The following is a 13,211-nucleotide window of genomic DNA, read 5'->3' on the forward strand; positions in this document are numbered from 1 at the left end:
AATTGTAAAGAAGGAAGAATGTGGAACAAGTTTGTTGTTAACGATGGATTTGTGTTTCGTGCTAACAAGCTATGCATTCCAGCTAGCTCCGTTCGTCTTTTGTTGTTGCAGGAGGCGCATGGAGGAGGATTAATGGGACACTTTGGCGTGAAGAAGACGGAGGACGTACTTGCTACACATTTCTTTTGGCCAAAGATGAGACGGGATGTTGAGCGTTTTATTGCTCGATGCACTACATGTCAAAAAGCTAAGTCACGACTCAATCCTCATGGTTTATATATGCCTTTGCCTGTACCTAGTGTTCCTTGGGAGGATATATCTATGGACTTTGTTTTAGGTTTACCTCGAACAAAGAAGGGGAGGGATAGCATATTTGTTGTCGTGGATAGATTCTCGAAAATGGCACACTTTATACCATGTCATAAAAGCGATGATGCTGTTAATGTTGCTGATTTGTTTTTTTGTGAAATTATTCACTTGCATGGTGTGCCAAATACTATTGTTTCAGATCGTGATACTAAATTTCTTAGCCACTTTTGGAGATGTTTATGGGCTAAGTTGGGGACTAAACTGCTTTTTAGTACTACTTGTCACCCCCAAACTGATGGACAAACTGAAGTAGTCAATAGAACGTTGTCTACTATGCTTAGGGCTGTTTTGAAGAATAATAAGAAAATGTGGGAGGAATGCTTGCCTCATATTGAATTTGCTTATAATCGTTCATTGCATTCTACTACTAAGATGTGCCCTTTCGAAGTTGTGTATGGTTTCCTACCTCGTGCACCTATTGATTTGTTGCCTCTTCCATCTTCGGAGAAGGTTAATTTTGATGCTAAACAACGTGCTGTATTGATTTTAAAAATGCATGAGTTAACTAAGGAAAACATTGAGCGCATGAATGCTAAATATAAACTTGCTGGAGATAAGGGTAGAAAACATGTTGTGTTTGCACCTGGAGATCTTGTTTGGTTACATTTGCGTAAGGCTAGATTTCCTGATTTGCGCAAATCAAAGTTAATGCCACGTGCTGATGGTCCCTTTAAGGTGTTAGAGAAAATAAATGATAATGCATATAAACTTGAGCTGCCTGCAGATTTTGGGGTGTGTCCCACTTTTAACATTGCAGATTTGAAGCCTTATTTGAGTGAGGAAGATGAACTTCCGTCGAGGACGACTTCATTTCAAGAAGGGGAGGATGATGAGGACATCAATACAATTGTTACACCCACAGCCCCTGCTGTTATACATACTGGACCAATTACTAGAGCTCGTGCACGCCAACTAAATTACCAGGTACTTTCGTTTCTTGGTAATGATTCTAATGTTCATGAGAATATGATGCTGCCTAAATTGGATACATTTGTTTTGCTTACAAATGAAGGGCCTAGCTTGGAGAAGGATGAACATTGGAGCAAGAATAAGCATGGAGATGATGGCATGCGCAAGGGAAACAAGAACGGAGTTACAAGTGATGATTTCAGGACTTTGAAGCCACCATAATGGGTGCATGAAGCCTTGGACGAAATATACAAGATGCCACTTCATAAATTTCGTCCCGAGGCTATTTTAGGTGCTGCGTCACCTTATTATTGGGCCAGGCCCATGTAATTTCGAAATACATAAGTATAGGCTATTTTTAGAGTCCGTGTGTGTGGGGAAACAAGAGATAGGGTTGATTTCGGACCCCTCCACCAAGGGCCACGAAATTCCCCCCTCTTCCTCCATATATACAGCCCTTAGGGCATCGTTTAGACTTTGGGTTTTGTTTAGATTAAAAGTTCGCCATAGCTGCAACTTCGCGTACTTCGTTTGTGTTCAACGACCAGACAAAGGCGTCACAGAACCCCACCTTGATCAATAAAGCTTTCATCTTAAATTCGCAATATCCAGATTGCAATCTTAGTTTCTTGCTTGTTCTTCGTTTGCTCGCAGGAAACAGACCCTCGTGGTCAGGTTGATCGTGCTCCGGCGTGGTCAATAACCTCGGAGTTGGTTTAGCGATTGCTAAGGCGCGACGTCCTCGCACGTTCGTAGTCGGATCGTCAAAGTCGACTTCCACCAAAGCGAAATCCACCATCTCATCGAAATATCGGGACCCCCGCCTCTATCACACCCTGATTATATACCTACTACTTGGGATGATTTGAAACTTGCCATGCAACATACTTTCGTCCCTGCTTATTATACTCGTGACATGATTAAGAAGTTGCAACACTTAAAACAAGGTAGTGAAACTGTAACAAAATATTATGATGATTTACAAACTACCTTGTTGCATTCCTCTTTAGAAGAAAGTGAAGATGATTTTATGGATAGATTTTGGGGAGGATTAAACCGTGATATTCAAGAGCTACTAATTCATGAAGAGTGTTATCCTATGGACCATTTGTTTCATCTTGCTTGCAAAGCTGAACAGGAAATAAAACGACGTGTTGGCCACGAGGAGAACAAGCGCACAGTGCACATTCCAAGAGTTGATATGATTGTTCTTTCAACTACTAGGCATACTATGACAACCACATCCGTTATTGTCAGGACTACATCACCTCCACCATGTGACACATCGCCCCCAAGAGTGGCTACATCATCTGAGTTGATCATAAGAGGTAATGACAAAGGTACTGATCTTCCATCTCTACATGAGAATGATGAATGCCTTGTCAATTTGAATGCACCATCTGATGAGCTACCCACTACTTTGATCACACCACCTATTTTAGAGGACTACGTTGATAATTTGACTTTGCCATGTGATCAAACAACTGAAATACCAACAATTTTGAGTGCACCCATTGAATTAACTATTGATGCAAAAGAACCAATGTTTAATCATTTTGATATGACCTCTAATCTTGGTGATGATTCTGTGTTGAATGACTTATTGCATGTTTGCTTATTTAAGCATGTTGTAGCATGTAAATTTGATGCAAGTAAGGTTTATTCACCAATGTTGGGATGGTTTAATGATGAACATTGTCAATCTTTTGAAATGAATAAGAGCTTCACTTATATGTGCAAATTGAGTTGTAATATTTTCATGCCTTCTACTTCTTGTGCTAATTTTTTGGCTTTAGATTTTATGAACTATGCAAGTTACTCATCTATTCATGTGTCATATATGCAAAAATCAAGGGAAGTAAAAATGGATGACATATACATATACAACATGTACACCTTGTCTCTTTTGTTAGCCACATTTCAGATTAAGCAACGCCGAGGACGGCTTTATTTTCAAGAAGGGGAGGATGATGAGGACATGACTACCTTGGATATGACCAAAAATATTGCATATATGCATATTTGTCAGGTGATTTCTAGTGCAAACTATTCAATAATCTATTTATGTTATCCAGAACAAAAATACTTCACACACTTTTGTGTTTTGTCTAATTGCAGGTGTATGGGACATTTGTACAATCCACATATGAAGATAAGGAAGAAAGAGATGTTTATTTGCTGTCCAAAAAGTTCTCTCACGTCACTTTTGGCCCAAGAGAAGATAGAGTCCAAGTCTCTCACGTTCTGGATTCAGATTCGGACTGCACAGACACACCTGACTCAAAACGCACACAAGTTTTTCATACGGACTCCAAATTGGGTGATTCTTTTTTTGTTGGAAACTAGATTTCGTGCAATTTCCAACCCAATTGGAATCACCTTCAAATTAGTCCGGAGCGTTGAGTTGTGGACGAAACAATCTGATGCTGCAGCAGAATCCGAGTCAAACTACAAGTCCAAAGGTGTTACATCACCTCCACTTGGGCCCATTGGCCTTGTACGACCTAGATTTAGTTTTAGGCTGCCTTGGGACGTCCTACCACCTCCTTGGCCGCCACCCCTTGCTCCTATATAAGTAGATCCATCTAGTAGCTTTTCCTTGGGATTTGTTTAGTTAAAAGTTAGCCATTGCAACTTCGTGTGCTTCGTTTGTGTCCAACGACCAGACCAAGACCGCTTACGGATCCCCATCTTTATCAAAACTTCATATATACTCGCAATATTCAGATTGCTTTTGTCATATTCTTGCTTGTTCTTCGATTGCTTGCAGGAATAGACCTTCGTGGTCAGGCTGACCGTGCTTCCGGCATCGTCAGTAACCTCAGGAGATTGGTTTAGCGATTGCTAAGGCGCAACGTCGTGCACGTTTGTAGTTGGATCGTCAAAGTCGTCTCCACCAAATCGATAGTTATCATCTCATCGAAAGATCGGGACACCCTCGCCTCTATCAAGTGGTATCAGTTTTCAGGTTGCTCGGTGAGAATTTCCAGTTTTCCTAGATTAGATTTATTTTCTTACCTATTGTCCAAGAAAAAGCCACAAAAAAGAGTTAGATCTATTCATCCTTGGTCCAAGCCAGGCTGAGCCTTTGCAATTTTCTTTTCATTGCTTGCATAGTTGAATTATCGGTTGCATCGTCGTGTCGAGTTGCTGGTCTTAGTGTCTAGTTCGTTTAGAGTTTCGAGTTATGTTCACATTAGTCACGCCGCCGCTGCATCATTATCCCTTCCGCCGTCCATCATCCCATCTATTAATTTCCACCACGTGCTACGCACTGTTCATTGTCATAATCATAGTTGAGGTCATTCACATCTTCGCCTAATCCAATCTGCATCTTATCTAGTTTGTCTTGGAAAGAGGGAGAAAAAAAAAGAGAGAGAAAAAAAAAGAGAAAAAAGGAAAGAAAAAAAAGAAAAAGAGAGAGAAGAAAAAGAAAAAAAAACGTGAGAAAAAAATGGAGAGAAAAAAAAATCGAATCTATCTAGAATCAATCTCGTACCTGAATTCGGATTGAAATCTGTTTTGCGCAATGTTCAGTAAAACAGGTGTATCTTCCTCATACGAAGTCAGTTTTGGCTCCGTGAGTACTCAAATTGAAGATAGCGACGAGCCGCATCTAAATAGTTACAGAAGCTAGTTCAATATTTGACACCTCAAAATCGGCTTCTAAATAGGTCTTTTTGCCCTCCGAAGTTCGTGAACACAACTTGTTCCAATTTTTCAGGCCAGTTTTAGAATTCTTTGACTCCTCATATCAACTCGGAATTGAGTGATTCTTTTTGCATTGGAAAGCTTGAGTTAGTAGCATTCTTTGAAAGAATTTATCAGAAAATTGGCTCAAACTTTTCAAGAGGAAAGTTGGAGAGAGAGTTGTTGTATATCCTGCTTGGCAGTTGCTTTTCATCATTATCTTCACTGCCGTTGTGATCTTCACTTATATCTTGCTGTCAAGAGCTACTTAGTATCCTTCATTGATGCTAGTTGTGCTACGCCGTGACCTCATTAGTGTTTTAGGCTCGCGTCTCTAGTCCGGTCTAGCCTAGGACCAGCACAGTACCGTCGTTGAGCGTTTATTCAACATTGCATCTTTGAATTGATTATTGCTAATCTTTTGCTACCATATATAGCCAACACAGCTCCACATATTTCTACACCGTGTATACGTACGCTCCCCTGGCAATCGCTTTACTCAATATTCGGAGTTACTTGACACCGCTGGTTGCCGATCACCGCCTGCTGCATGGTAAGAACTTGTAAGACATTGATATTTGCTTTATTGTGAGCGTTTTACCACCACATCCTAGTAGTTATAGGAACATTATTTTTGGGTTTTGTTTCTTGTTCTACTAATCATGACAGGATCCAGAGTCAATTCATGGGCTTTGTCGATCGCGGGAGACGTGCCACCACCTTTGCAAATACCACAACCGTCACGAGAGGTGCACAAACATCCAAATGCACATGATCAGGTTAATGTATCTATACCACCATTTAATGGCCATTTTAAACCTGCTTTATATATTGAATGGGAGTTCGACATAAAAAATATATTTGCTTCCCATAATTTCAATGAACATAAAAAGGTTAAGGTTGTGGTTGGTTCTTTCACTCGTTATGCTTTGGTTTGGTGGAGTGAATATTGTCGGTTACACCCTGATTATATACCTACTACTTGGGATGATTTGAAACTTGCCATGCGACATACTTTCGTCCCTGCTTATTATACTCGTGACATGATTAAGAAGTTGCAACACTTAAAACAAGGTAGTGAAACTGTAACAAAATATTATGATGATTTACAAACTACCTTGTTGCATTCCTCTTTAGAAGAAAGTGAAGATGATTTTATGGATAGATTTTGGGGAGGATTAAACCGTGATATTCAAGAGATACTAATTCATGAAGAGTGTTATCCTATGGACCATTTGTTTCATCTTGCTTGCAAAGCTGAACAGGAAATAAAACGACGTGTTGGCCACGAGGAGAACAAGCGCACGGTGCACATTCCAAGAGTTGATATGATTGTCCCTTCAACTACTAAGCATACTATGACAACCACATCCGTTGTTGTCAGGACTACATCACCTCCACCATGTGACACATCGCCCCCGAGAGTGGCTACATCATCTGAGTTGATCATAAGAGGTAATGACAAAGGTACTGATCTTCCATCTCTACATGAGAATGATGAATGCCTTGTCAATTTGAATGCACCATCTGATGAGCTACCCACTACTTTGATCACACCACCTATTTTAGAGGACTACGTTGATAATTTGACTTTGCCATGTGATCAAACAACTGAAATACCAACAATTTTGAGTGCACCCATTGAATTAACTATTGATGCAAAAGAACCAATGTTTAATCATTTTGATATGACCTCTAATCTTGGTGATGATTCTGTGTTGAATGACTTATTGCATGTTTGCTTATTTAAGCATGTTGTAGCATGTAAATTTGATGCAAGTAAGGTTTATTCACCAATGTTGGGATGGTTTAATGATGAACATTGTCAATCTTTTGAAATGAATAAGAGCTTCACTTATATGTGCAAATTGAGTTGTAATATTTTCATGCCTTCTACTTCTTGTGCTAATTTTTTGGCTTTAGATTTTATGAACTATGCAAGTTACTCATCTATTCATGTGTCATATATGCAAAAATCAAGGGAAGTAAAAATGGATGACATATACATATACAACATGTACACCTTGTCTCTTTTGTTAGCCACATTTCAGATTAAGCAACGCCGAGGACGGCTTTATTTTCAAGAAGGGGAGGATGATGAGGACATGACTACCTTGGATATGACCAAAAATATTGCATATATGCATATTTGTCAGGTGATTTCTAGTGCAAACTATTCAATAATCTATTTATGTTATCCAGAACAAAAATACTTCACACACTTTTGTGTTTTGTCTAATTGCAGGTGTATGGGACATTTGTACAATCCACATATGAAGATAAGGAAGAAAGAGATGTTTATTTGCTGTTCAAAAAGTTCTCTCACGTCACTTTTGGCCCAAGAGAAGATAGAGTCCAAGTCTCTCACGTTCTGGATTCAGATTCGGACTGCACAGACACACCTGACTCAAAACGCACACAAGTTTTTCATACGGACTCCGAATTGGGTGATTCTTTTTTTGTTGGAAACTAGATTTCGTGCACTTTCCAACCCAATTGGAATCACGTTCAAATTCGTCCGGAGCGTTGAGTTGTGGACGAAACAATCTGATGCTGCAGCAGAATCCGAGTCAAACTACAAGTCCAAAGGTGTTACATCACCTCCACTTGGGCCCATTGGCCTTGTACGACCTAGATTTAGTTTTAGGCTGCCTTGGGACGTCCTCCCACCTCCTTGGCCGCCACCCCTTGCTCCTATATAAGTAGATCCATCTAGTAGCTTTTCCTTGGGATTTGTTTAGTTAAAAGTTAGCCATTGCAACTTCGTGTACTTTGTTTGTGTCCAACGACCAGACCAAGACCGCTTACGGATCCCCACCTTTATCAATACTTCATATATACTCGCAATATTCAGATTGCTTTTATCATATTCTTGCTTGTTCTTCGATTGCTTGCAGGAATAGACCTTCGTGGTCAGGTTGATTGTGCTCCGGCGTGGTCAATAACCTCTCGGAGTTGGTTTAGCGATTGCTAAGGCGCAACGTCGTGCACGTTTGTAGTCGGATCGTCAAAGTCGTCTCCACCAAATCGATAGTTATCATCTCATCGAAAGATCGGGACACCCCGCCTCTATCATAAAGCCAAGATTGAAGCTATTGAGAGTTGGCCGCAGCCCAAAACGGTCACACAAGTGAGGAGTTTTCTTGGCCTCGCTGGATTCTATAGGCGTTTTGTGAGAGATTTCAGCACCATTGCTGCACCTCTCAATGAGCTTACAAAGAAAGATGTGCCTTTTCTTTGGGGTACCGCACAGGAAGAAGCCTTCACGGTATTGAAAGATAAGTTGACACATGCTCCTTTACTCCAACTTCCTGATTTTAATAAGACTTTTGAGCTTGAATGTGATGCTAGTGGAATTGGATTAGGAGGTGTGTTATTACAAGATGGCAAACCTGTTGCATACTTTTCTGAAAAATTGAGTGGGCCTAGTCTGAATTATTCTACTTATGATAAAGAATTATATGCTCTTGTTCGGACTTTAGAAACATGGCAACATTATTTATGGCCCAAAGAATTTGTTATACATTCTGATCATGCATCTTTGAAACATATTAAAAGTCAAGCTAAACTGAATCGTAGACATGCTAAATGGGTTGAATTCATTGAGACTTTCCCTTATGTCATTAAACACAAGAAGGGAAAAGAAAATGTTATTGCTGATGCATTGTCTCGTCGCTATACTATGCTTTCACAACTTGACTTCAAAATATTTGGTTTGGAGACCATCAAAGATCAATATGTGCATGATGCTGATTTTAAAGATGTAATGCAGAATTGTAAAGAAGGAAGAATGTGGAACAAGTTTGTTGTTAACGATGGATTTGTGTTTCGTGCTAACAAGCTATGCATTCCAGCTAGCTCCGTTCGTCTTTTGTTGTTGCAGGAGGCGCATGGAGGAGGATTAATGGGACACTTTGATGAGGACATGACTACCTTGGATATGACCAAAAATATTGCATATATGCATATTTGTCAGGTGATTTCTAGTGCAAACTATTCAATAATCTATTTGTGTTATCCAGAACAAAAATACTTCACACACTTTTGTGTTTTGTCTAATTGCAGGTGTATGGGACATTTGTACAATCCACATATGAAGATAAGGAAGAAAGAGATGTTTATTTGCTGTCCAAAAAGTTCTCTCACGTCACTTTTGGCCCAAGAGAAGATAGAGTCCAAGTCTCTCACGTTCTGAATTCAGATTCGGACTGCACAGACATACCTGACTCAAAACGCACACAAGTTTTTCATACGGACTCCGAATTGGGTGATTCTTTTTTTGTTGGAAACTAGATTTCGTGCACTTTCCAACCCAATTGGAATCACCTTCAAATTCGTCCGGAGCGTTGAGTTGTGGACGAAACAATCTGATGCTGCAGCAGAATCCGAGTCAAACTACAAGTCCAAAGGTGTTACATCACCTCCACTTGGGCCCATTGGCCTTGTACGACCTAGATTTAGTTTTAGGCTGCCTTGGGACGTCCTCCCACCTCCTTGGCCGCCACCCCTTGCTCCTATATAAGTAGATCCATCTAGTAGCTTTTCCTGGGGATTTGTTTAGTTAAAAGTTAGCCATTGCAACTTCGTGTGCTTCGTTTGTGTCCAACGACCAGACCAAGACCACTTTTCGGATCCCCACCATTATCAATACTTCATATATATTTGCAATATTCAGATTGCTTTATCATATTCTTGCTCGTTCTTCGATTGCTTGCAGGAATAGACCTTCGTGGTCAGGCTGACCGTGCTTCCGGCATCGTCAGTAACCTCAGGAGATTGGTTTAGCGATTGCTAAGGCGCAACGTCGTGCACGTTTGTAGTCGGATCGTCAAAGTCGTGTCCACCAAATCGATAGTTATCATCTCATCGAAAGATCGGGACACCCTCGCCTCTATCAGGAGTCCTACTCCCGGTAGGAGTAGGACTCCTCCTGCGCGCCTCCTACTAGGGCCGGCCGCACCCCCCTTGGATCCTTTATATACGGAGGCAAGGGGCACCCCTAGAGACAAGTTGATCCACGTGATCATACTCTTAGCCGTGTGCGGTGCCCCCTTCCACCATAGTCCTTGATAATATTGTAGCGGTGCTTAGGCGAAGCCCTGCGACGGTAGTGCATCAAGATCGTCACCACGCCGTCGTGCTGACGAAACTCTTCCCCGACACTTTGCTGGATCGGAGTTCGGCGATCGTCATCGAGCTGAACGTGTGCTAGAACTCGGAGGTGCCGTAGTTTCGGTGCTTGATCGGTCGGGCCGTGAAGACGTACGACTACATCAACCAAACGCTTCCGTTGTCGATCTACAAGGGTACGTAGATCACACTCTCCCCTCTCGTTGCTATGCATCACCATGATCTTGCGTGTGTGTAGGATTTTTTTTGAAATTACTACGTTCCCCAACATGAACACTACGACGAACTTATCCAAAAACTCCGTAAATACTTTGTTCATCATGTTCATAATATATGCAGGTGCGTTAGTCAGACCAAATGACATAACGGTATACTCATACAGCCCATACTTGGTGGAAAAGCTGTCTTAGGTATATCATGTTCCCGAATCTTCAACTGATGGTATCTCAATCGCAGATCGATCTTCGAAAATACCTTAGCTCCTTGCAATCGATCAAATAGATCATTGATCATCGGTAGTGGGTACTTGTTCATCATGGTTACTTCATTCAATCCTCGATAATCAACAACCATCCTTGACGATCCATCCTTCTTCTCCACTAGAAGTACCGGCGATCCCCAAGGTGAAGAACTTGGGCGAATATAACCTTTATCCAATAACTCTTTAATCTGCTTCTTAATCTCCTCCAAATCCTTTGCGGGCATCCTGTATGGTCTCTTAGATATTGGTTCTGTGCCTGGAAAAAGTTCAATCAAAAACTCAATATCTCTATCCGGTGGCATGCCTGGCAACTCCTCTGGAAATACGTCAGGGAAATCCTTCACTACTGGTACTTCCTCCTGCACAACTCCTGTTAGGGAATTTACATGAGTCCTCTTTGGCACATGCCGGGATACATACTTGATCCTTCTTCCTTTTGGCGTTGTAAGCAAAATTGACTTACTAGCGCATTTAATATTCCCTTCATACTTCGATAACCAATCCATGCCTAATATCACATCCAATCCTTGAGATTCCAATACTATTAGGTATGAGGGAAGTACGTAGTTACCAATCCTTAATGGTAACCGATCACACCATAGACTAGCCATATACTCTGCTCCAGGTGAGGTTACTAACATGGGTGACCTAAGTTCTTGGGTTGGCAATTTATACTTATCCACAAATGATGAGGACATCAATACCATTGTTACACCCACAGCCCCTACTGTTACATATACTGGACCAATTACTAGAGCTCGCGCACGCCAATTAAATTACCAGGTACTTTCGTTTCTTGGTAATGATTCTAATGTTCATGAGATTATGATGCTGCCTAAATTGGATACATTTGTTTTGCTTACAAATGAAGGGCCTAGCTTGGAGAAGGATGAACATTGGAGCAAGAACACACATGGAGTTGATGGCATGCGCAAGGGGATCAAGAACGGAGTTACAAGTGATGATTTCAGGACTTTAAAGCCGCCATAAGGAGTGCATGAAGCCTTGGACGAAATATACAAGATGCCACTTCATAATATTCGTCCATAGGCTATTCTAGGTGCTGCGTCACCTTATTAATGGGCCAGGCCCATGTAATTTCGAAATACTTAAGTATAGGCTATTTTTAGAGTCCGTATGTGTGGGGAAACAAGAGTTAGGGTTGGTTTTAGACCCCACCCTCAAGGGCCACGAAATTCCCCCCTCTTCCTCCATATATATAGCCCTTAGGGCGTCGTTTAGACTTTGGGTTTTGTTTAGATCAAAAGTTCGCCATAGCTGCAACTTCGCGTACTTCGTTTGTGTCCAACGACCAGACCAAGACGTCACAGAACCCCACCTTAATCAATAAAGCTTTCATCTTATATTCGCAATATCCAGATTGCAATCCCAGTTTCTTGCTTGTTCTTCGTTTGCTCGCAGGAAACAGACCCTCGTGGTCAGGTTGATCGTGCTCCGGCGTGGTCAATAACCCTCGGAGGTTGGTTTAGCGATTGCTAAGGCGCGACGTCTCGCACGTTCGTAGTCGGATCGTCAAAGTCGACTCCCACAGAAAACGATAGCCACCATCTCATCGAAACATCGGGACCCTCACCTCTATCAAGTGGTATCAGATTTCCAGGTTGCTCGGTGAGATTCTACAGTTTTTCGTAGATTAGATCGAGTCTGTTCTTCATACCAACAGTCCACGAAAAAGCCACAAATTTTTTTTAGGGTTAGTTCATCATATCCGAACCAATCTGAGCCTTTGCATAATCTTTTTAGGGTTTTTGCTTTGTTGAATTTGCGGTTGCATCATCGTGTCAAGTTGCTGGTCTTAGAGTCTAGTCTTTTAGAGTTTCGAGTTCTGGTCATAAGTTGTCACGCCGCCGCCGCACCATCATCATCGCCCTTCTACCACTTTTGCTTATCCGCCACCGCTCTGAATCCATATCCATATACCACCACCAATCCGTATCCATATACCACCACCAATCTGTATCCATATACCACCACCGCTACCATATACCACCACCGCTGCCATATACCACAACCATATATCCACCACCAATCCGAGTTCTTCTCATATTAGGTTTGTTCTTGAGATCAATCTAAATTCCGATTCGTGTTTCCTTGCCTGCGTAGGTCTCGGAAAAAAAAGAGTCTGGAGACCCCCGGGCAGTTTTTAGGCCAAAATTTTCACGGGCAAATTTTTTTTCCCTGTCCTATTGTTAGGCTTTTCTGAGTCTTTTGAGCCACGTGCCATCGTAGTGATTTTTTGTCACACTTTTTCGTTGTCGCTGCCCTGATTTCCGAAAAAAAATGAAAAAAAAAATTTAGTGCCCATCCTATCAGTTTGACGAGGGAAGAGTTTTGAGACACTCGCCATTATAGTGATTTTTCGCAAAAAAAAGAGGAGAGCAAAAAAAGAGGAGCGCAAAAAAAGAGCGAAAAAAAAATAGTTCCAGAGTGTGCTTTTCCCTTATTTACGTGCAGCGCCGTGATTTTGTTAGTGTTCTAGGCTCGCGTCTCTAGCACGGTCTAGCCTAGGACCAGCACAGTACCGTCGTTGAGCGTTTATTCAACTTTGCATCTCTGAATTGATTATTGCTGACCCTTTTTGCTACCATACTATAAGCCTTCCCAGCTCCAC

Source organism: Triticum dicoccoides, chromosome 4A, assembly GCF_002162155.2.
Source record: "Triticum dicoccoides isolate Atlit2015 ecotype Zavitan chromosome 4A, WEW_v2.0, whole genome shotgun sequence".
NCBI lineage: Eukaryota > Viridiplantae > Streptophyta > Magnoliopsida > Poales > Poaceae > Triticum > Triticum dicoccoides.